The 23,099-nt window shown below is 47.4% G+C and overlaps 1 pseudogene; it reads right to left on the reverse strand.

Moving 5' to 3' along the window:
• Nucleotides 1-22,558: 22,558 nt before the first annotated feature.
• LOC114204355 (U2 spliceosomal RNA) lies at nucleotides 22,559-22,664 on the reverse strand (annotated as a pseudogene).
• Nucleotides 22,665-23,099: the final 435 nt, after the last annotated feature.

Consider the following 23,099-nt stretch of genomic DNA (forward strand, 5'->3'; position numbering starts at 1 on the left):
TGGCTGAGGGGTACACCCTCCCAGGAGAAGCCCCTGATGTTTTCTGCACTCAATGCCTGAGGGTCTGTGAGGCTAAAAGCAAGGAGGTCACCGGGCGGCGCCGTGTTGGAACTGGGGTGTTTGGACCCTCCTGGCACACCAGAGAGGGAAGAGAGAAATGGGATACACCTTTGGGCTCTGTGGATGAAATACCACTTTTATTCCGAACTGTAATAGGCAGAACTCGGGTGCAAGCAACTGAACTCGGCTCCAGAAGAGCTAAGCGGAGAGAATTTACTAAAAGGGTAACGGGGACTCGGAGGCTCTTCAGGAAAGCTGGAGAGCGAGGCTCAGAAAATGGACTCATATTATCAGACCAGTTCTGTAGCTGTGGTCTTTGTGGCCACCGTCCTTGCACAGCCAAGGACACGGGCTTGCGTCCCATGCCCCCACAGACCCCGGGCTCCAGCACTGACACCCTGGGCTCTGGGGGTGACTCTTCTACTTCTTGGCTTCTCTGACAACTGATTCTAAGTCTAGGGTTGTCGCATCTGTCTGGTCAAAACCAGGTCAAGTGGCTGAAAGCTTCTAAGGGGGGCCGGGAATGGTAACCTTGACCTTCCTGGCTTCCACATTGGGAGGGGGGTGTCTGCCCTCAATTCCCCTAAAATAGGGCAGGGCTGCACCAGAGGGTCAAACGTCTGTTCTACCTGCTCTGTCTTGTCATCTCTGGGTGACCTGTGCAGGTCAATTTCCCGACCTAAATTTCAGCTCTTTGGGGCAAAATGGACACAAGCGAACCATCCTTACGGGCTGTAATGATGATGATAGTGGGCACTTTGTTAATTCATTTCACACACATTTATTGAGCTCCTGCAATTATGCAAGGTTTCTTGTAGCTTCGTAACGATGTGTACAGCAGGGCATGTGCTTCATCCCTGGAACAACCTTCAGCCTCGTAGTAGAAATGGAGAGAAGGGGTTTATGAGTAACCTGGGTGTGGATTTAATAAGACTTCCTCACGAATTGGATGCATGGGATAAAGAAGAGGAAGGAAACAAAAGACATCTCATTTCTGGGAGATTCTACCCGTAAAGCCACTGACTCAGTTCTTGGCATACAGTAAGTGTTCAACAAATGCTCCTTGCTCACATGACTGTCAGCACATGACCATCATCATCATATTTATTTGATCCTCAGCTGGCCAATCCTCACAGATAATTCCAGTATTCAATACAACAGGGATTGCAGGGTGGACTCAGACTCCAAGGGCTCAAACTTGACTCCGCCATTTGCTAGCTGTGTGACCTTCGGCAAACCACTTAACCTTTCTGTGCCTCAGCTTCCCCCTCTGTAAAATGGAGCTAGTGAAAGCAGCTCCATCGTGGGGTTGTCATGAAGGTCAAATGTGCTATTTTATGAAAACGCCCTCAGAACCACACCTGACCAGCTCTTTCCCAACTGCACACCTCACTCCCACCCCACCGAGTCATCCAAACTGCCTGTGTGCAAGAGGAATCCTAAAAAATCTGATCCTCCTTTTCCACCTGAGCATCAAGGGGAGAGAGTGGATCTCCCCAGTCCACGGGAGATGAAGATCTCCCGTGAACTGTAAACTGGAGGTCTGTTGGTGAATCTGGTGATCATGGGTGATTGTGTGGCTCAGGTTTGGGTCCCCGGCCTCGGAGGAGCTGACCCCAAGGTCCGCTCGTGGCCAGCTTCTTGCACGGACATGAAATCCTTGGAGCTGGCCGGGCACGAGTTTCCCAACTGCCTCGGTTTGGAGGTGAGCACTGCAGGGTCTCAGAAACGGGGACGGCTGTCCTGAGGTTAAGCGGGGAGGATGGCGGTGGGGAGGGAGACACAGCCCAGGCCCCGGAGTGTGAGGACACAGGCTGGACTTCTGCTTTCCAGCCTGGCTGGAAATAACTCATCAGCACCTTGCCGCGTGATTGTAGGACGCCCGCAGTTCCTGCGCCTGCTGAAACCAGAAGTGAAGAAACACCCACACCCGCGCCTCACGTCACCCCAGCGCGACGAGCAGTGGCACTACAAAATGGTAGAGCCCACCGCCACCCTTGACTTTGAAGAAAGTGATAGCGACGCTAGCTAGCAGATGTAGAAACGGAAAACAAGCACAACATAACCACAAAATGGCCCGTGTGCAGGATCACCAGCCGGACTAAAGTAGACATTCTCCCTACTCCTCCGAGTGCCTATTGTTTCTGGAATGACGCAGACCTCAGACATAGTGTCTGAGATAATTAGCCCCTCGATGGTGCTGCAGTGACCTTCCTTGTGGGGTGTGACCTTTGTGAAGCTGGGGCTCATGTCCCATCTTGGTATCTCTGGTGTTGGCAGAAGTGGCACAGGACAGATGTATAACCAAGTGAAAACGCACATGAACGTGACTCAGTGCCGTGGCTGGTGGAGCGCTGTGATTTTGGTGCACTGAATAATTTCCATGTATGCAAATATAATATGAATAATTTCCATGTATGCAAATATAATATGAAGGCATATTAGCTACTGAGCGGCCTCACTTTCCCGAGCTGGCCATCCGAGCTTAGCCAGGCTGGTGCAAAGGGAGTTCTTTGGTCCCCTCTGAGTACATGTGCCAGCCTCACTGTTCCATAGGCAGTAGCCATTGCTCACGGTGGCTGAGGCCTGTGATACCATGGATGAAGTCCCCAGCAGCCAAGAAACAATAGCATCTGTCCCCTCAGAGGTCCCTGAATTGGTCAGAAGGTCAACACTTCTGGCTTCTGTCTATCCACTTTGATTGGGTGGAAAATACATTAACAGACAGGCACACGTGTCCGTGTGTCAGGGGCTGGAGTGTAGGTAGGCTGGGGTGCAATTTTCCCAGGGCCAGCCCCGAAAGTCCTGCATCCCAGGAAACCCCTCAGTTCAGGCAAACTGCAGGAAGAATCATTGTTTCGCCCGTCACTTTTGCATGGGGGAAAAGGCCTCTGTAAGTTACAACCTCATCCCACGGACACACAGCTAGGGAAGAACAGAGCTAACCATCAAACCCAGGCTGTCCGCAGCCAGAGCATCTAAGCTGCCCACCTTTAGAGAGAGCCGTTCCTAGACTCCTGACAAGCCCCCACACCACAGTTCCTCCACGCCCTGCCCTCTGACTCACTAATCCTTTACTGCAGTAGATAGTGGAATGGACTTGGCCAAAGCCCACCTACCTCCCTGTCCTCTAAATCCAACCATCTGCCATGAGACCGCTTGCCGGTGCCTCAGTTTCCCTTGTTTTAATGGCAATCGTGATAATATCTGACAGAGCAGTGGGAAGGGTCAGACCATGTCACATTTGTGGTGTCCCCGAAGACCCAAGGCCCTCCTGACCCAATCGATGGGGCTGTCTAGACGATCAATACTGATCACTGCTGCTGAATTGACCCAACACAGGTCCACATTGATCATTTAAGATACCTGGAATGGTCGGATTGGCTGGGCCATAGTTCAGAGACTTGAGTCACGAAGGCATCATTAAATGAGGACTTCGCCTTTAAAAAACATAAGGTGTCGGGGCGCCTGGGTGGCTCACTTGGTTAAACAACTGCCTTCGGCTTGGGTCATGATCTCAGGGTCCTGGGATCGAGCCCCGCATCGGGCTCCCTGCTGGGCGGGAAGCCTGCTTCTCCCTTTCCCGCTCCCCCTGCTTGTGTTCCCTCTCTCGCTGTCTTATGTCAAATAAGTAAAATCTTAAAAAATAAATAAATAACATAAGGTGTCACTTAAAAAAAAAAAATCCCTTGGACTTGGAGAAGTCCTTGGATGGTGGGAGTTGGGTCTCTGGGAGGCAGAGCTAAAGCCATGCAAGGGTCCATGTGGCTACAGGCAAGCTAGACAAACCTCTCTGAGCCTCAGTTTACTTTATAGGAAAAAGGGGTGAAGGCGTATTTGCCTCATGGAGTCACAGGGATCAGGTGATGTGATGAGCTATTAAAATGCTTAGGCAGAGAGCCTGGAAAGAGTAAGTTTTCAATAAACTTTGATTGCTATTGGAATGATTTATGCTGAGTAGCAACTGTCTCCCATTCAAAAGCACCTTTTTTTGTTGGCATCTGCCAATACTGAGGCCCTGTTAAAAGTTGCCTGGGCCTGTATTGAGAGATGTGTTTTTAGTAAACATACCCCCAAACCCTCAGAATAACACCGTGAGTTTTTATAAAAGAGACATCAATGTGCCCACAGTCACAGAGCCAGGAAGCAGCAGAGGTAGATAGAAAGCCTGATTCTCCTGACTCTGGAGTCGGCGTTCTCTCTGAAAGCCCAGAAGTGGGAATATGGGAGATGAGGGAACACAGGAGTCCAGGCTTCAGGGAGCTTGGGGTCTATTGGGGGATGAGCCATTTCTGCAAATAAGGTAACATGAAAATACCATGGAAAAGGTCCAACCTGGTGATATGAAGGAGGCAAGGCTGTTAGCTGGCCCTGGGTGTGGACAGGAGAGAACTGAGTGGGTAGAAAAGTCTTCAGCACCACGTTGCTATTTGATCTGAGCTCTGGTTTCCATAAACCATGGCAATGGGGAAACTGAGGCCGAAGGAAAAATGCGAGCAAGGGTGTGGAGGTCAGAAGCCACCGGGATAATTCAGCAAATGGCCTCAATTGGCTGATGCCTTGGGTCATTGCCAGCGAGCGGTTCACAAGTGCCTTGTTATATAATAGCCTTTATTGGCTATTTGTAGAAGATTCACTTAAGGTTACCATTTTGTCGGGTTTGCAATTCTCTCTTTCTCCTGCTCTCCCTGTTTCTTTCTCTCTATTTCTGTATCTATTTCTGTCTCTCCAGAAGTTCCTCTCCCCTCACACCCCCTACTTTTTTTTCTGACAAACAGTGAGCAACCATAGTGAGGACTTACGTTTTCATATTCAAATTGGTTTTTATATGTAAACTGTTTTGCCCTAGATCTTGGTGCATTGCCTTGCATTATAGAGTGTGAATATTTTATCTGGACGTATATTTCATTTTTAAAGGAGGCTCATAACACTTGTCCAAAGCTAAAACGCCTCCACTTGAGTACAAACTCTAGCAATGAAATGATATTCTCGTCCCCATCCTCAGAGGGAATGGATGCTGAGTTTGTTTAGAAATGGGCTCCCTGCACTAAACTTCTACCATAAATTACGAGGCAGCCACTAGTTAGCAGATCTCCCTCCCAGGTAGGCACGTGACGTGGATGATTTCCCCCCACCACTTCAAGCAAAGCCGTAAGAGCAAATTGAGGAACATCAGCCTTATCTCCGTTCTGTGGGAAATTCACACACCCCGACTCCCAGGTCCTACGAAATGGAAATAAAAATTCTCAGTGGCTGCTTTAACTCCAAGGGCTTAGAAAATTGACTAATAATGCAAATATCCAGAGGTTAATAGCCTGGTGACATTACTGTAACTTACACGGTGGTGTAAAGGGCATTATCCATCACATGGCCAGCAGTGGTCAGTTAGCAGAACATATGGATAAATATCAAAAGAGGAATGAGCTCCCGGAATCGGGCATTAATAAAACCTAGGGATTCCCCCCGCCCGCACCCCCCCCCCCATTTTCTTCCTTTAATGGAAGTGGGCAATGTGTAATCTTGGTTCTTTTTGTCCGAGGCACCCTTCTTTGCACAGGAGGCCAATCCCTGATGGGGAGCACATGAACAGGAGCATAAAATGCCCCCATGTTCTCATTTCCCATTTGCAGGGAGGGAAAAGTCAGGGAGATCCAGTCAAGGGAAGAGTCATAAACAAGCAAAACAGAGTCTAGTCTACGGGATGCCTCTGGCTGTGGCAGTTTCGGACAAAAGGAAGTGAGCTAGAAATCAGCTGGAAAATGCTCCTAATGGATGCGGTCAAGAACGAGGCCAGCTGGAAACGCCAGCTCTCCGGGTCCAGGTGGACCGCCCGAATACTAAATTATTGCCCTCGCGTTTGAAGTTTGGATCCAGCGACTGCTGCCCTGAAGAGGGGGTTCAGATCACCCCTGAGTGGGTTGACTTGAAGCCACTTGGCTGTCCCTGGTCACGAACTGAGATCCCTCCCACTATCAGCCCGCCTTGGCTAGACCTCTCCCCTCCGGTGCCGTTTTGGGCTCTTCCAGAGAAGGGTGGAGCCATGTTATCTTGGGGAAATTGTAGATTCTCGGCTCCTGCTGCTAAAAGGAAAATTACTGCCCTGAGCAGTCCGTGGGCGGGTTCCAAAGGAGTCTTGTCGCATTATTTAAATCCTGAATTGCGATATGATTGAAGTTGGTACCAAGTTGGTCTTGGCAGAGCCTGTTGGCTGGCAGGTGCTAGCGTAAGGGCTGTGGTGCTTCAGCTAACTGCTTTGGATCCACTGCTCCGGGGAGCGCCAGCCAAGACCCAGGCTGCTGCTGCCACTTTTAATTTTCTTTTTCCTGCAAAATGCACAGAATCCAAACACCCACCCTCGCAGCAGGGCGACTCCCCAGGTGGCGTCTCGTGAGCTCCCTAATCTGGATTTGTCCCTAGGTCCCTGCACCTTGCCAGAGCCTTCCCACTTGGCTCTAAGCTGCACGAAGCACAAGGAAAAATGCCCCCATCCAAAGAGCGTTCTACTCTTACTTCGTGCTTTCTTGCCTATATTTTTCCCCTCCAAACTAGCTGAAGTTTGCACCTTTTGGCCCCAAGAGTGGCACGTGAGCACTGGCCTCTTGCTTCTCTTTTGAAATGGAAAGCATGGATCAATCAGCCCTTTCTGGGATCCTTGGTGGTGGGGGTTGGGGGGGTGTCACATGAGCTTTCTAGAACTGTCTGGAATGTTCAGGATTTAATGTGCAATGGGGCGCCGCACTTTTACCAAATCTACTTGGGGATATTACTTTATTTTAATTCGTTAATCAATTCATTTAACTTTAGGAAGCAGCTTTACACACACTGGCAGCTGCTTTTGCCCCAACCTTCTGGCTGAGTCTGCGTGCGGTGAGCGAGCGGGCCGCTCGGTGGGAAGGAGAGGTGTCCCCGGGCCCTGGCTGGGCTGGGAGAACCTCCTCCTGCAGCTGGTTCTCCGGCCAGAAACCTCTGCTGTTTCACTCCAGAGACTGAATTTCACAGCTCAGAGGATTTTTCACCCGAACCCTTCGGCCCACTTCTCCTGTCTGAGCAGGAAGCCACTCCGGTATGTGCAGGGCCACTGAACCACAGCGGCATCCTGGACCTGATCTGAGTTTCCAGGGGCGTGAAGGGGACGGAGTGGGTCTTAGCGCTCAGCTTCCCCACGGGAGAAGGCTGCGTGGCGGGGACAGACTGTAAGGCTCAGGGTGGGTAGAGTTGCTGATTAAAGCCTAAAATGCCCCACTGCCGATGACCTTGAGAAGCTAATAAACTTTGTCTGAATTTTGGGTTTTCACTGTGGTTCCTTTTCACTTCCTCCCTCCCCATCTTCTCTTCCTCCCCATCCCCCTTCATTATCAGTACTATCGTTGTTATTACAAGAGTAATACTTGCTTTCCGTACAAAGCAAAAGGAAAATAAATCAGTGAATAGTAAAAGCTGGCATTCCCCGATCATTAATCCCGCTTTCCCTGGTGCACGCTCACTATTAACACCCTGCTACGCGCCCTTCCAGACTTTGAGGGTGCAACCACAAAGCCACACATTTGCTAATTGTAGCCATGCTCAAGATCCACTGTGAGCATTAAATAAGAACATGGATGGGAAATAATAATATTCATAACTCTCTCTCCTGGTGTGTGGTTTGACTATATTTTGCTAAACTCTACGTATGCCGTTCACGTGGGCTGGCTGTGTGGGTGTCCAGCACACATACTTCTCATTGGCTTCTCCGCCACGGCCCACCCCAATTCCAAATGATCGTTTGCTATTTCGTTTGAACTTCCACAAGTCGTGGCAGAGAGAAATCCCTTCCTTCTAGGTCTTGCTGTCTTGGGTCTGTTCGGGAGACACGGGACCGTCTCTAAAGGAAACATTTCAGTTATTAAGGTCAGGAGAAGGCGGTAATTATTCTGTTCTCCAACGAGCTGTACCTTCATAGCAAATCGCGAGGCTGGTTTTCCGCGAGCGTCTCCCTGGGCAGAAATCATACCTTCCCTTATTTCCTGCTGCATCTCCAATGAGGGTTATTTGATTAGTCAGATTGTCATGGCTACATCCAAGACAGGTACTTATTCTGCAACTGGGAAAGGGCCTGTCTTCTGTTTGGCTTTTTGGGACCTAAATGAGGCCTGGAGAACAGCTGTCTTCTGGCATTACCTGCCCGGGGTGGGATGAACGGGGTGTGGAGGGTGAAGGGACAAGGAGTTACAATGCAGTTAGAAACACAGGTGAGTGTCAGAGAGAGCGTGACTGGCCCTACAGAGCTAAGTGACTGTGGGCGAAGACAGAACTTCTGAGCCTCAGTTTCTTTATCTGTAGTGGGGAATGATAATACCCCTTTCCTAAGTTTGCTGTGAATAAAGCAGTACTTGGGAAGTGGTTAGCCTAGTGCCTGGCTCCTGAGCACATGGTAAGAGTTCAATAAATGAGTGCTTAAAAAAGGAAAAAAAAAAAGGGGGGGGGAAAGAAAAAAGAAACCAGGAGAGGACGATAACATTTTCATTCAAGTACAAGGATTAATTTTCCCTGCACAGCAGAAGGGAAGGAGAGTGTTACCGAATGAGACGCAGAAGCGCCAGTATTTTTCCGAGATTGTATGAAGAGAAGAAAGGCAGAGCAGAAAGGGAGGAGGGGCCAGGACTGAAAAACTGGGCCCTCTGTGCAGAAAAGGCCCCATGGGTGCCCACTTCCCTGACGCTGGGGTGTCCGGGCATCACCGGCCACTGTGCACATGGACTCCAATCTCAGGGGCCGTTCAGGGTCCTGGATCTGAACTGTGCTTCCCCCCCCCCCAGCGCTCTCTATTGTTTTCATCCTTTACTCCGGATCCCAGGAACCAGACCCATGCCTGCCTTCCTTGGCTGGGGTCACACTGCAGGCCAGCTGGATTTTCCATTTTTCTGATTCCTTTGCTTGTAGCATCCCCCGATGCCTCCTCCGGTGAGAACACCTGGGTTTAGCCCTGCTTCTACAGGACCCAGAGCTTTCCCTATCTCATCCCACTCTCAAATGGGAAGAACAGACTTCGAAGATATCAGATCAGCTTTCCAGCCAGTGGATGCCAAAGGCCCAGGCCTGGAATCAGGCAGATGTGTGCAAGCCTCAGAACTCCCTCGTCTAGTCTGGGAAAGTCACAGAGACTCTTGGAGCCTTCCTGTTCATGGGAAACTCTGGTGCAATAGTGCTCCATCCTCAGGGCCTCTGTGATGATTCAATGATGGAGAAATAAACGGCCAGGGAGAATCTCACCATTGGAATATAGCAGCCTCCTACTGTTTACCAGACAGACTTCTTATATTGGGAGACGTGGGCACTGCACATTGTAACATTTTTAAAACTGTGATGCATGGCGAAATCTCTATGACTGTTTCATGTGGAAGAGCCCCTTCTTCCTCTTTGCCCTGGGGAAGCTGTTGTGAAATCCACGGCACATCCCATGGTCATCTGCATCTGACAGTTGAGGAAGTATGGAGGATGATCACACTGGCAAGGTGTTCAGTTTTCCCGGAAGAGCAGGACATTGAAGACAACATCTTACAGGACATTGAAGACAACATCTTACAGGACATTGAAGACAACATCTCACAGGGACCACTACTCTCCCGATGCCCCTTCCGTCTGGGCCACTTGGCTTTCCATGGGCATCCAGAGCTCTTTCTCGGGCTGGGTGAAGCAGCTAAAAAACCCAGGCTGGGGGGCAATTTACGGGAACACCGGTCCTGAGATGGGCTGCTTCTGGCCAGGCGTCCCGCAAATCTCAGGCTCTGCTCTCCTGGCAGGGGTTGTAACTGAAGCTAGAGTGTAGGGGGGACATTGGAGAACGGGCATCCGAAGATGACAGGATGCCCCTAAAGTTTCTCTACACAGGGGCTCCTGTCTGGCAAATTCAGGAGGAGCTGATTCAGAACTTCCCACAGCAAGTTCCTGCGGGAACAACAGGTTTCTCCAGTTCCCTTGTTGCAGAAACTGACACTTTGAAGGGCAAGGAAGAGGGAAGGTACATCTTTCCCCCACATATTCCTCTGCAGGACTGCAACACGGGTTACTTAGCATAGGGAGATATGTGCTTCATGCTGTTTCAGGACTCTCTATGTCCACTATAGGATTCATTTCACTGATTAATCATTCAGCAAGCATTTAGTGAGCAGCTACTACGTGCCACGCACTGTTCTAAGATCTCAGGATCTAGGAATGAACCAAATGAAGTCCCTGATCTCATGGAATTTATATTCCCGTGGTAGGAACAAAGCGACATGTAAACAACCATGTAACATGCCAGGAGGTGATAAGTATATGAAAAAAATAAAGCCAATTAGAGGGGAATATGGAATTGAGCAGGTGGGTCGGTGGGGGGGGGATGAAACTACTATTATTTTTTTTAAAGTTTTTATTTATTTAAGTAATCTCTATACCCAACGCAGGGCTCAAACTCATGACCCTAAGATCAAGTGTCACCTGCTCTTCCAATGGAGCCAGCTAGGCGCCCAAAACTACTACTATTTGAATTATAAAAACTATTTGTATTCCACTATTAATAACTGAAGCTAATATCTATTGATTATAAACATTGTTTTAAGCAGGCTCCATACCCGGCATGGAGCCCAGTGTGGGTCTTGAACTCACAACCCTGAGATTAAGACCTGAGCTGAGATCAAGAGTCGGATGCTTAACCGCCTGAGCCACCCAGGTGCCCCTAAACATTTTAACCATAAAAATTAATGATGATAGGTTTATATTCTTATAATGGAAGCATCACTGAACTACTGATAGGTGCCACATACTTATTAAACACTTAAAAGTGCGTTATGATTGAATCCACCCATTTTAAAGATGGAGAAACTGAGTCTGGGCCTTGTTAAGTAGCTTTCTCAATTCATAATTTTGAGTGGTGAGTCTGGTTTCAAAAGAAGCTCTTTTGTCTGACTCTAGAAACTATGTTTTAACCACGTTGCTATAACAACCCTAGGTTGGGTGGTTTTTACTCATATAAGTGAAGACACTGAGGGTTCAGAGAGACTACAGACTGGTAAGGCCGAATTCAAATTCAGAACTATTGCCTTCCAAGGCCCACATCCTTTCCTCCCCACCACATCCCTCCTCGTTAATTAGGGGCACTTAAATGACCAAGACAGAGGCTGTTGGTGAAACTTTCCAGTGTTCCCCAATTACTAGCTCCTGAGAGGGTCCCTGATGTCCTGCAGGACCTTTGACAGCCCTGGGAACGGCACCCGCTGTTCTGAAAATCTTGTGTGAGGTGTCAGTCTTTGCAAGATGGACTGGTGCGTGCTCACGACTGAGAATCACTTGTCACTTTCATCGACACGCACTACCTTAATGTGCAAAACATGGGCTTTATTTTGGTGAAAACAGAGTCCAACTCAGCCTCCGGGTGTGGGCGCATGTCAGAACGTGACTCACCCCATCTCGAGCTTTTTCCACTCCCAATTTGATGATGGAGTCAGCTTTGAAGTTGCTGGTGACCTTACTTCGCAAATGACCTAAACAGTGAAGATTGAACTGACAAGCTCACCACACTCGCTTCCAGAGAACTTTGAGCCCGTGCAATGTTCTAGAAGTGTCTCTCCACAGAGCCATGTTCACTCATAAATAGAGAAGCTAGCTGCCCACACAGCATGGTCTGCAGGACACTAGTAAAGCCTTCCTGCCAATCCAGACTGCCTCCTCCCTGACATGTATATACCCTGCTAAAAATTGCATCACTCATGGCATACCTTTTATTTCTCCAAGCCTCAATTTCTTCTCCTACTAAATGTAACATGAACACATCCTGTAACATCATACCATCATGATAGTGTCACGTAGTTCTCCTCAGCAGAGTATGCCTTATACTTTATTCGTTTGTTCGTTCGTTCATTCATTCATTCATTCTTTTGTTCGTTTGTTCATTTTTTCTCCAGATATGGCTTGAACACTTATAATGTGATAGAAATCACACTGTTGTAAGGCACTGGGGCTACAAAAGTCAACAGGACAGTTGTAGTCTCTGTCTTTGGGGCCCTCAGGCCATCAAGAAAGATGATGTTACTTGAGGGATGACCCACCTGAATGCACCTCCTCCCAGGTTGCACATTTGGCAGGGCACAGTATGTGCTGTGTGGGAGACATCAGTACAGACACAGTAAAGCTCTGTTGGAGAGCATCATTGTGTGGAACATAAACAGCATAGAGCAAATTGGATACTGGGCAGAATCTTGCTAATCAGGAAGGGCTTCCTGGAAGAGAGGAATGTAACCCCTCTTCCTAGTATGTGAGCAATTTCTAGAGTCCATCATTCCCATCCTTTTGATTCAAAGGTACAAACCCACCTAGAACCAGGCAGGATGGAGTACTAAGCCTGACCTGCACCTGCCAGAAAAGAGGCTTTGAGACTCGTTTGCAGGGGTGTCAACTAAGTCATGGGATGACTTAACTATCCAGAGCCCCTGCCACAACATCACTTATTCTTGGAAGGAATAAATTAAACATTATATTTTTGTTGGATACATCCACTTCATAACTCCTTTTAAAAATCACCTGTGCAACACATTGTATCACTTAACAGTGTTTGCACCTGGTTCCTGAGTATCACATACTGTTCCATAAAATACTCTTTAAGATGAGAAGAGACCCAGAGAAAAGGGCATTTTAGGGCAGAAGAACACATGGCCTCTGCTGGAAGAATCCCCTATTTTGCTGCATCCAAGGCTATGATTTGGAAGAGAAAAGCTACAGATGCATCCCCATCACCAACCTGCTTGCCCAAGCCTCCACGGCCAGGCTAGCAATTCACACACATGGCCTCCAATCAGAGCTGCCAAGCCTCAGTCAGACTCACACACGCAAAATTTAAAGGGCAAAAATAAAATAGCATTTCTTGTGCAACTATTCGTTTTAGCTAGGAAAACTGGAAAATTCACTTACGTGATGAGCTACAGACTTTCACTCCCATGGAGTGATCCTTGTTATGGCAAGCTCATTTTCCCTAAATGCCCTGCACACTCTGAAAACCCAGGCAGAGAACCCGGGGCCATGCCATTTGTCAACGCCCACCTTGTGGGGGGTCCCCCTCTAATCCACCTATGTCCAGGTTGAAACCCAGCCAATGACTAAGCCATTTGGAAAGAAACAATGGCTAATTAAGATGGACTTTAAGGGGTGGGGGGAGAACTTAATTAATTTGATCTTTATCTGAAACTCTTTCTAACTGAAGTAAACTTTAGAAGTTCTATGGATCAGTGCCTCAGTTTATTTGTAAAAGGTACATACAGTGCTTCTTTATAAAGTGGAAGGTTGAAAAATTGGATATTACCTTAAATTAACACTAACCTTCAGCCCCCTTCCCCAAAAGCAACTGCTTGTGAAAATTCTCATATCTACATATAAAGAGAAAATTATGGTTGTAACAGAAAGAAGTATAAGGGGTCTCGGGCGACAAGGATGGATTTTACAACAAACAGGAGCGATTCATGTCATATCCCTTACTATTCTTAAAATATGAATCGATCTATTCATCCATTAATTTATACCTTCACAGATTCTTTGCTCCAATCAATAATTACTGAGCAACTATGGCATGCTAAGGCCATTTGGGGCACACCAGGTATACCAGTGAAAAAGCAGGATAATTCCCAACTGGAGTTTAAATTCCAGTGATCAAGAAAAGCAATGACCATGTAAGGAATTACAGAAGTCACGCTGTTTCAGCTAGAGGATGGGACGGAGCGTGGCTGAGCGTGTGGTGGGCCATGTTTCATCAGGATGAGTGGAATCGGGCTCTCTGCAGAGAATGCAATTTAAGCTGAGCCTTGAATATTGAGAAGATATTTAAAATACTCAGCTGCCAGGTGATTCTAAGGTCTAGCCAGGGGGCCACCCATGGCTTAGTGCAAGGGCGTGCGTGTGTCCAACCAAGCATGGCTTATGTGGCAGACAGAAGGAAGCTCAGTGTCAAGGTTTCTGGCAAGAGAGGCACAAAGTGATGTGTGAGGGGAGGCAGAAGCCAGGTCCAGGAGGGCCTGGTAGCTAAAACATTTGGTCTGCTAAAAACATCAACCAGAGGAGACCTGGGGTCTCCCGCTGTGGGATCAGTGTCATGTTAGGGACGGGGACCCTTTGTTTATAGGAGTAAAGGCATTAGTGAGTGTTCCTGAGAAGGCTACTGGCACAAGTGGCCACTTCGGAGGTCCCCAGGGGCCCAGGTGAAAAGTGGATGCTTGACTCTGTAGCTTAGGTCAAGGACGATGATTTATTTTTCTGGATGATGCTTGAACAATAGGTTTGCTGCAGAGAACGGCAACAGAGAGTGTTCAGGAATTCTTTGCAAAAGAAAGCGAGCAAAAATATACTGAATATCTGCTATGAGCTAGACGTTGTGTTGAGCACTGGGAATAACATGGTGAGCAGAAAGAGGCTTCCTGTTTTCTGGAGGACACAGGCAAGGAATCACACAAACAAATATGTAATTAGGTGGGGCAAAGGTCAAAACAGGGGAACCAAGCTTATGGACATTGTAAGGGGCTTGATAGAGACAGGTTTGAGGTCATGGCTGAGAGTGGGCACACCTGGAAGTCAGAGGCCCACAGAGGGAGGGAGGGAGGAATGTGGTCTCACCACCAGCTTGCAGGACCTGGCGGGCCCCGATAAGGGCTTACAGAGGGGGTGCTCGATTCATAAGCCAGCCTGGCCCAGGGGTGCGGTCTGAAGGAGGAGTGACTGGGTCCCACATTAAAGGCTTTGGGGAGACCAGGAGGCCTGGGGTATGTCAGGGGTTTGGATTAGAAGAAAGGAGGCTGGAATTATGCTCTGATATATATCTCTTGTGATGTTTCTACACAAAAAAGTATCACGTACCCAATTAAAAAAAATACCTTTAAACAATTAATACAAGGAAAGGAAAGGAAAGGAATAAACTTGAGATTGCAAGACCCAAGAAGAAATGTGCATAAAGATGAAAGGAGGGAAAAAATGAAGCGGCCTAACCTTGGACATCCACCTGCCCCAGGGGCGCCGTGCGCGCAGGGGCATCAAGGGAGGGGCCATGCTGTGCCCTGGACAACTGGCACCACGGTGAGATGAGGGCTCTGGGAGACTTCCCCGATGCCTGTGCCACTTCTTAGAGATTTACTCCCCCTCCCCAGGGCTTCTGAGAGCGGCGCCAGCATCTGCGCTGATAGTGGGTTCCCCAGACGCTTAAGGAAGTTAACTGGGGAAGTGTGGGCCCAGGAGAAGGAACTTTTGGGTAAGTGGCAGCAACATGGCCTTGGGAGAAAGTGACCGTGAACTCGTAACTATAAATCTCTCCCTTTTATTTTCCACAGTAAGGTCAGAGAGCCGTGCATAGACACATTTTATTGAATGATTACTACCTGCCTATGGAATGCTTAGAATTTCCCCAAATTTATGTCTCCCCAGTTAGAACCTAAGTGCTACAAACCAAGAAGAGATGTTGAGAGCCAAGAGATGGTACTGTCTTCGATGCTTGTCTTCTGGGCTTACGGCAGAGTACGTTCTCAGTAAAGATTTGTTTAAATCATAAATTCGGGAATTATGCATTTACATAACTTTGGACAAGCTACTTTAAACCTGTATGGCTTAGTTTCCTCATCTGTCAAATAGCGGCATAGTAGTGCCCTCTCACAGGGTTATCCTAATTCAGGATAATCTCTCCTTGAGATCCTTAATTTAATTACATCTACAAAGACCCTTTCTGCACAGAAGGCCACATTCACAGCTTCAGTGGGACATCTCTCTCCCTCAGGGGTGCGGTACAACCACCAATGGGATTGGCATTACCACATGCTTCCAAAATGGCGGACACTTTGCTAAAAATCACTGCTCTCTGACACTATCCCGTTCAACGCTTACCACAGCCACGACTCAGGTGCTGTCACAATCCCGTCTTTATGCAGGATGCAAATGAGGTGCAGAAGAAGGACGTGGCCCGGGCCCCACAGTGAGTAAGTGGGAACCAGGGTTTGGACGTAGCCAGGCTGTCTCCAGAGGCCTGGCTCTGTTAAGGCACATGCAGATGCACACACAGAGACCTTTTGAGGTCTGGTAAGAATCAGAACAAAGCAAGATTTAAGTACACTGCTGGAGGCTGACGTGTCGAGTTAAAAGTGACAGCGAGAAGGCAGGAAACACTCAACCCTTCACTTGCTTTTGTCTTATCCATCAAAGAGAATGAGCTCAAACCGGAAAGAACAGAACCGATGCGGTTGGGAAGGGAACCGAAGCCCAAGATAGGTGAAATGATGAGCCCAGGCAGAACGGACTCCAACCTTCTGGGGATCCTCACAGTCTGGTCCTACAGATGCCAATACTCTGTGAGGCTGAACGAGGAGAGACAACAAAGCCTTAAGGTTAAGCCTGCAAGAACGTGACTCAGCCAGTGTGACCCCCGGATCCACCACCTGACCTCCCCTATGCTACTTTTGGCAGTCACTTGATCAACTTCAACCTCAATTTCTCATCCACAAAAGACAACTTTGTCCATACGGTCTGAAGACATAGATACTTCATTGGTTATTTTTAGACTAAAGATTTCCTTGGTGACACTATGTACATTCCCCTTTGTTCTCAGAATTTACGACCTTCTGTAGAAGAAGTAAGATTATTTTCAACCTCGTAGAGCTGTTTGAGGGTTAAATACATTAATACCCGTAAAATTACTTATCACGGTACCTGGCTTATTACTTGTTCAACAAAGTTAAGATGTTTTACCCAATCCACTACCCAACAAATTGGATGAAGAGGGTTTTTTCCTCCCACCCCACCCATTTTAAAGATTTTCCATCTCAAATTGCAACTTTTAAAAATCTGCACTATAAATGACACCTAATTTAGCACATCTATATTTAATGAATTTCTGTTGAATATAGTGACATTTTATATGTTTCAACAGAAATCATCATGACATTAGATTTTCCACACCCTAAATTGGTTTTAGAGACACTGCACTAGGACAGGGGTGGGCCAGCTTTTTCTGCAAAGGGCCATCTAGATAGTATTTGGGGCTTTTGTGCATCATATGGTCCCTGTTGCAACTTGCACAGTTGTGCAGTTTTGCTGCGGAGCAGCCCCAGAGAATATGTAAATGAAGGCGAGTAGCTGTGTTTCAGTAACACTTTATTTACAAAAACAGGCGGAGGCTAGATTTGGCCTGGTTTGCTGCCCTCTGAACTAGGGCACTCAGACGTTTCGCAGATGCCATCATTAACTTCTGAGGCATCCGGGGAAGCAAGGTCATGCTTGGGAGCCTCTGGACAGGAAATGAGGAGATTTTGAAAATAGAGGAGCAGATAAGAGATTCCAGAGGGATAAACTTGCCAAAGGCAATTCTCACTGAACGTGGCTGCTGTGGGTTTGAACCCAGGCGTTCTGGCTATGTAGTCTGTGTGCTGACCTGCTCCAGAAGAAGACAGAAATGATGTGAAGGGCAGGGGAAGCTTCTGTGGGTGTTCAGGGGAGGATGAGTGGAGCTTTACATTTTAAAAGGTTTTAAAGGCCCATTGTCTGAAGAAGGGCTTGGGGTGGAGCGCTGGGAGAAGGGGGAGACCATTCTGGTGGTACCTGAGGAGGAAGGTACAAAACTGGCCGCCATGCTTGTCTCTCACCTGACATGTATTTTCTTATGACATTTTAGTGGTGAGAATGTGTCTTATATTTCTTAAAGCACTTTTACTCACTTACGTATCTATTTTCTCAGTGATGGGCTCTCTTGCAGTCAGATGGGTCGGGGACAGCTGTGCCCGAGTAGAGATAAAGCTGTGGGTTATTATTTGACAAGAGATAAAGCCGCAAGGCATCCATTTGACAAGGTCGCACAGCTAGCTTTTTGGAAAGACTTGCTGTAGGTGAGTCAGCCCCACCCCGGGTGGCCCAGAAGTAACTGGAGGAAGTAGTGTTTTCTTTTGCTAAGATTAAGAGTTCTCCCTCTTTCGATCCAAATGCTATCCATTTCTATTGAGGGTAATGAAGGGGCTCATTGGAGGCTTATGTGGTCTCAGGGACTGTGCCAGAAGTCTTGACTGATTCAACTCCTTTAATTTTTCCAAGTCCACATGGGGACACACTTAGAATCCCATACTTTGGGTGGGGAGGGGATCTATAGCTCAGTCATAAAAACTTGAGCACTTGCAAGAACATTAACTCCCATGAAGACAGTGTTTGCAAAGCATTGCTCTCTCCATCATAGTTTGATCACCATAAAATCCTGTGAGGTACCAATCAGCTTCGGTGCAAAGCTTAGCTTTAATGTTTGCTGAAGTTATGAGAATCTGAGCAGACCCACCAAACTCCCTGAGGCTCCGTTTCCTTCTCTGTGTCATGGGGGTAAGAATGCCCACACTCTGAGTTGTTAAGAATTAAGTCAAATTACAAAAGTTGCAAGGTGCCCTTACTCTTTCACCCCTACAAGCGTGCATCAAGTAAGTGCCTCAAGAGGTGATTATCAGGGGCATCTGGGTGGCTCAGATGGTTAAGCATCTGCCTCCGGCTCAGGTCATGATCCCAGGGTCCTGGGATTGAGCCCCACGTCGGGCTCCTGGCTCAGCGGGGAGCCTGCCTCTCCTTCTCCCTCTCTCTGCCTCTCTCCCTGCTCATGCTCTCTCTCTCTCTATCTCTGGGTCTCAAATGAATAAATAAAATCTAAAAAAAAAAAAAAAAGGAGGTGATTATCACCTGGCCTACAATAGGTGCCTAATGCATACGGCCTCCCTCAGAGTCTCTCATTTTTTCCTCACTGATTTTCAGAGGGCACTGCCTGGCCAAGGGCATCTTCATTCTGTACAAGCTCCAGTGGTTGTGAATCAGAGGCTCCATGATGAAAAACTCAGGTTTTGTTTTGAGGGCAGCCTCCAAGACCAGGATATCAGTTGGAGACATTTAGGGCAACTCCACTTTTCAGGACCACATGGTTCTGTTAGTGAGAAAAACGGGGGCAGAAGGAGAATTTCAAATCCTTGTGGGCTCTTGGCGGGGGGGGGGGGGGGGGGGGCGCTTGAAAATCATGGGCGTGGGGCCCTGCATGAGAACACATTCTTTTTTTTTTTTGATCTCTTGCCAATTTCTTAATGAAATAGGAGGGCAAGAGGGAGCTAATTCTCAGCAGAGTCTAAAATCCCTCGAGCTGAGCCGGCACTTGTATGAAGACAAAGCGCATCGAGGGTGGGGTGGGGAGGGAGTTGTCACTGTGATTTGGAAGCCTTTCCTTTGGCCAATATAACTCCATTAGGTTTTGGAAGTGAACCCAGGTAGCATGGGGGGTTCTGGAAGTAATATTCTCCAACCAGTGTGTAATTAAAATGGAACTTTGAAGAATCGCTTCTCTCTCAATTGCTCCAGCCACCCTGTATCTGATTGAATGCCGGGAAGCCGTCTCCATGAGCTCTGGCTAGTTTTCTGCCAAGACATTTAACTACCAGTTCTGCATTTCCTATATATTTAGCACTAAGGACATACCTGCATGCAGCTTCAGGCTGCTCCTTCATGGGATCTATCTGCCTCTAACTCTTCTCAATAACCACAGCTCTGAGACACAAAGGGGCTGTTTTGCAAGACTGGTCTCTCCCTTTTCTCCCCAACCTGCCCCCTTCCTGCTCTGATGGTATTTTTGTTTTGTTTTGTTTTGTTTTGTTTTGTTTTAACTCATGTTTCACTTCCCACATTCTGGTTCTTGTTCTTCCTGGAGACCCGGACCAACAACAAAAAAAAAAGCCACCAGGGCACGTTAGGTTAAAGGAAACCTTATTTCCCCCTCTCTGTGGGAAAACCTGGTGGTCTCAGGGTTGACTGATTTTCCAAACCCAGGTCCTCCTAAGTCAAGTCGGGGGCTGCAAGTGACTGACTGAGAACTGGTCTTAATAATCTGACTCCAGGTTCACCAAACTGGACTTCAGAGAAGTAGGGTTTGCATCTGATCTGCTGCTTCCAAAAAACTGTATATGGTAAGAAAATACAATGCAATTTCCATAGCTATCTGGTGATCATTAGCACCATTTCTTCTGGGTCCACTGTGGGATACATAGAGAAAAGTGCAAGAGCTAAATTATTGCATTAAAAAACTGCTTTCCAAAAATCTCCAGTTAGGACCTTAAAAATTCAAAAATTATACAGTAAGCAACGAAATGGAAGAGATTGATCACCCCCAGACAGGATGGAAGTGGCTCACATCGGTGGTGGTGCCTCTCCCCAAACTCAAACCCCCAGCAACAGTGCATCACTTTGCTAGGATACGAACACAAGACATTTGTACAATGTCCAGTAAAATGAAAATAAAAGCAACTTTAGAAAACTCTCCTATTTTTATTGACCTCATATTCAATCTAACTAAAAACAGCATGTTTTCTGTTTAAATACAAATGGAAACAAATTCGACATTTTCGTCTTCCCACGTGATCATTTTCCTCAAATTTCTTCCCACATGGAAATGTTCGTTATAGGGTTAATATCCACACTATAGGAAGAGCAAAACCACAAATAAAAACAAACACTAAGTCACCATGGAAAACTAAAAAAGATTACAGATTAGGATCTGGGCAACCCATCAACCAAAGTTTAATTTTACTGATAATCAAAGATATCTCAATTAAAATGCACTTGCATTATTTTTTACGAATCAAATTAGTAAATCTATTTTGTCATTGATTGACTCACAGTACGGGTTATAAAGACTATTGCTCTGGTGTTGTATTCAAAGCGGGCAAAGATCATCTATAAAAGCAGCATGGCAATCCAATTTTATGGTTCAACCCCCTTTGTGACCGGATCATTCCAAGCATAATTTGATGCTATCGCACATTTACTTTTTGAGAATAAAGTACTGTAAGAGGTGGGTTTGCTGGGGAAACTAAAGTTCCAAAGCCTCCCACTTACACTGACTCCTCCCAAGTTGCCAAGAAAGGCCCTAGCTATTTTGTATTTACAGTTTTGTAAGCAACCCAAAAATGTTATGAAGCTCTGGGCCTTCGTAAACGGGAGTCCACCTTTGAGCACAGCTAGAGAAAAGGTGAGGGCTGCCAGGGAAAACCCTGGTCGTGGGCGAGACGGTGCCTTGGGTCAGCTAAGCTTGGAGGAAGCTAAGAGACAGGACATGGTGGGGAAAGCACCACCGGTGGGAAAAGACTGAGAGCAAAGCCAAACCCAGCTGGGATGAGGGTGCTCTGTGAATAACGAAAGGGAGAGACGGTCAGACAAAACTGCCCCCAGGCACTGAGCAGCTAGGGGGAGCCAGGCCCAGTGCTGGCCTGCTGCGGGGGCAGGAATGTGGATACTGGCCCCAGCTCCTCCAAGCCAGCGACACACTCCTAGGTGTGTAAATAAGGAGCGTGGGGCTTGGAGAGAAAAGGAGCTTGCTACTGGCCACGGAGTGAGTAGACAGCTGGTTAAGAGTTAATCCCATCCAGGTCTGCCTGACTCCAAAGTTCCCTTTCCCTAGGCCAAGCCACCTTTCTTATCGTGTAAAACATCATAAACCCTGGATCTGGAGGCCCACCCCAAGAGTGACGGACAAGGGTAAAAACCCATGTCAAGTTGTAAAACAAGAACAAAAACTAATCTCTGGGCTCACATGGGAAATTGCTTCAGATATTTCAAGAAATAAAGTTGGGTCATTTGAGGAACGGAGAACGGCCGTTTCCCATGTATTCCTTGTTTGACAAATTGATCCATAATGAGATTAAGCCCTTTAACAAATAAAGACCTAATGCAGGCCTAATCCCACGTGGAAGATGAAAGATGTATTGGAATCTTTTGCCTGAAAAAGCCGACCTCGGGGCATATGCAGCTGCTACTCCCACAGGCCGACCCATCTGGGGAGGCTGACTTCCAGCAAGAAAACTGGGTGCTGTTGGATGAAGCGGCTTCAGTTAAAATGTGAAAGCTCGGGGCGCCTGGGTGACTCAGATGGTTAAGCGTCTGCCTTCAGCTCAGGTCATGATCCCAGGGCCCTGGGATGGAGCCCGGCATCGGGCTCCCTGCTCCAAGGGAAGCCTGCTTCTCCCTCTGCCTCTGCCTGCTGCTTCCCCTGCTTGTACACACGCACACTCTCTCTCTGTCAAAACTAAACAAAATCTTTAAAAAAAAATCTGAAAGCTAGCTGACTACACCTGGGGCTTGAGAGTTTCCAGTAGCTGTAGATGGGCGGAGAGAAGTACTGGACCATCTCCCCTCCTTCCCGGTTACGTTCTCCATCACTAGCTCCGAAATTCGATTTTCTTTGCAGATGCTGCAGACTTAGTTTCTCCATCTGTAACATGGGACAATAGCATATGTGCCTGGCAGGGATGTTGTGAGCACTGAACAAGAAAACACTTGTGGAAATGCCAGCAGGGTGTCCGGCCACCCAGCAACACCACCTGCTTCCTCCACTGGACTCTTGCCGTCTTTGTGGGTTATTTTAAAAACATCGTGACGCTCACTTTTCTGTTATTTCCCTACAAGGTTTTGCGGTTCATGCAGCACTGGAGCATTTCACTTGATGGCAACCACGTCAATGTAATTAGGGCAGTTATGATTAATTCTAGTTAGTTCCTTAGGGTTAGTTAAGATTAAACTGATAAGAACAGATACTATACTTGATCCTAGCCAAAAGGCCGAGTTAGGATTAAGATTAAGATTAGCTCTACTTGTTCTTTGGCCTAATTCCTCCACCATATCTCTAGCCTGGTTGAGAGTGCCATTTTAAGGAGAAGTTGAGATTCATGTTTGTCTATTACGTTCATCGATGGATCAGCCAGGGCATCGTAGGTGGTCCAAGAATATTGGTTATTGAACGGGCTATAGGGGCAATTATGAGCTTGGATATCTAGAGTACTAGTTCTGCTACTAACTAGCTGGGTCTCACCCAAGAGAAATCAGTACATATGTCCACCAAAAGACATGCTCGGGATGTTGATGGCAGCTTTATTCATAAGTCAAGATGGGAAAACAAAGCAAGCACCCATCAAGAGGAGCACAGCTACACAGACTGGGGGGGGGGGGGTGGTGGTGCAAGAGACTACTTCAGAGCAATAGCAGAGAGAGCGAGCTGTGGGGCCATG

The sequence above is a fragment of the Eumetopias jubatus genome, unplaced genomic scaffold (assembly GCF_037043125.1).
Source record: "Eumetopias jubatus isolate StellerSeaLion01/CBP00866 unplaced genomic scaffold, mEumJub1_p1.0 scaffold_10, whole genome shotgun sequence".
Taxonomy (NCBI): domain Eukaryota; kingdom Metazoa; phylum Chordata; class Mammalia; order Carnivora; family Otariidae; genus Eumetopias; species Eumetopias jubatus.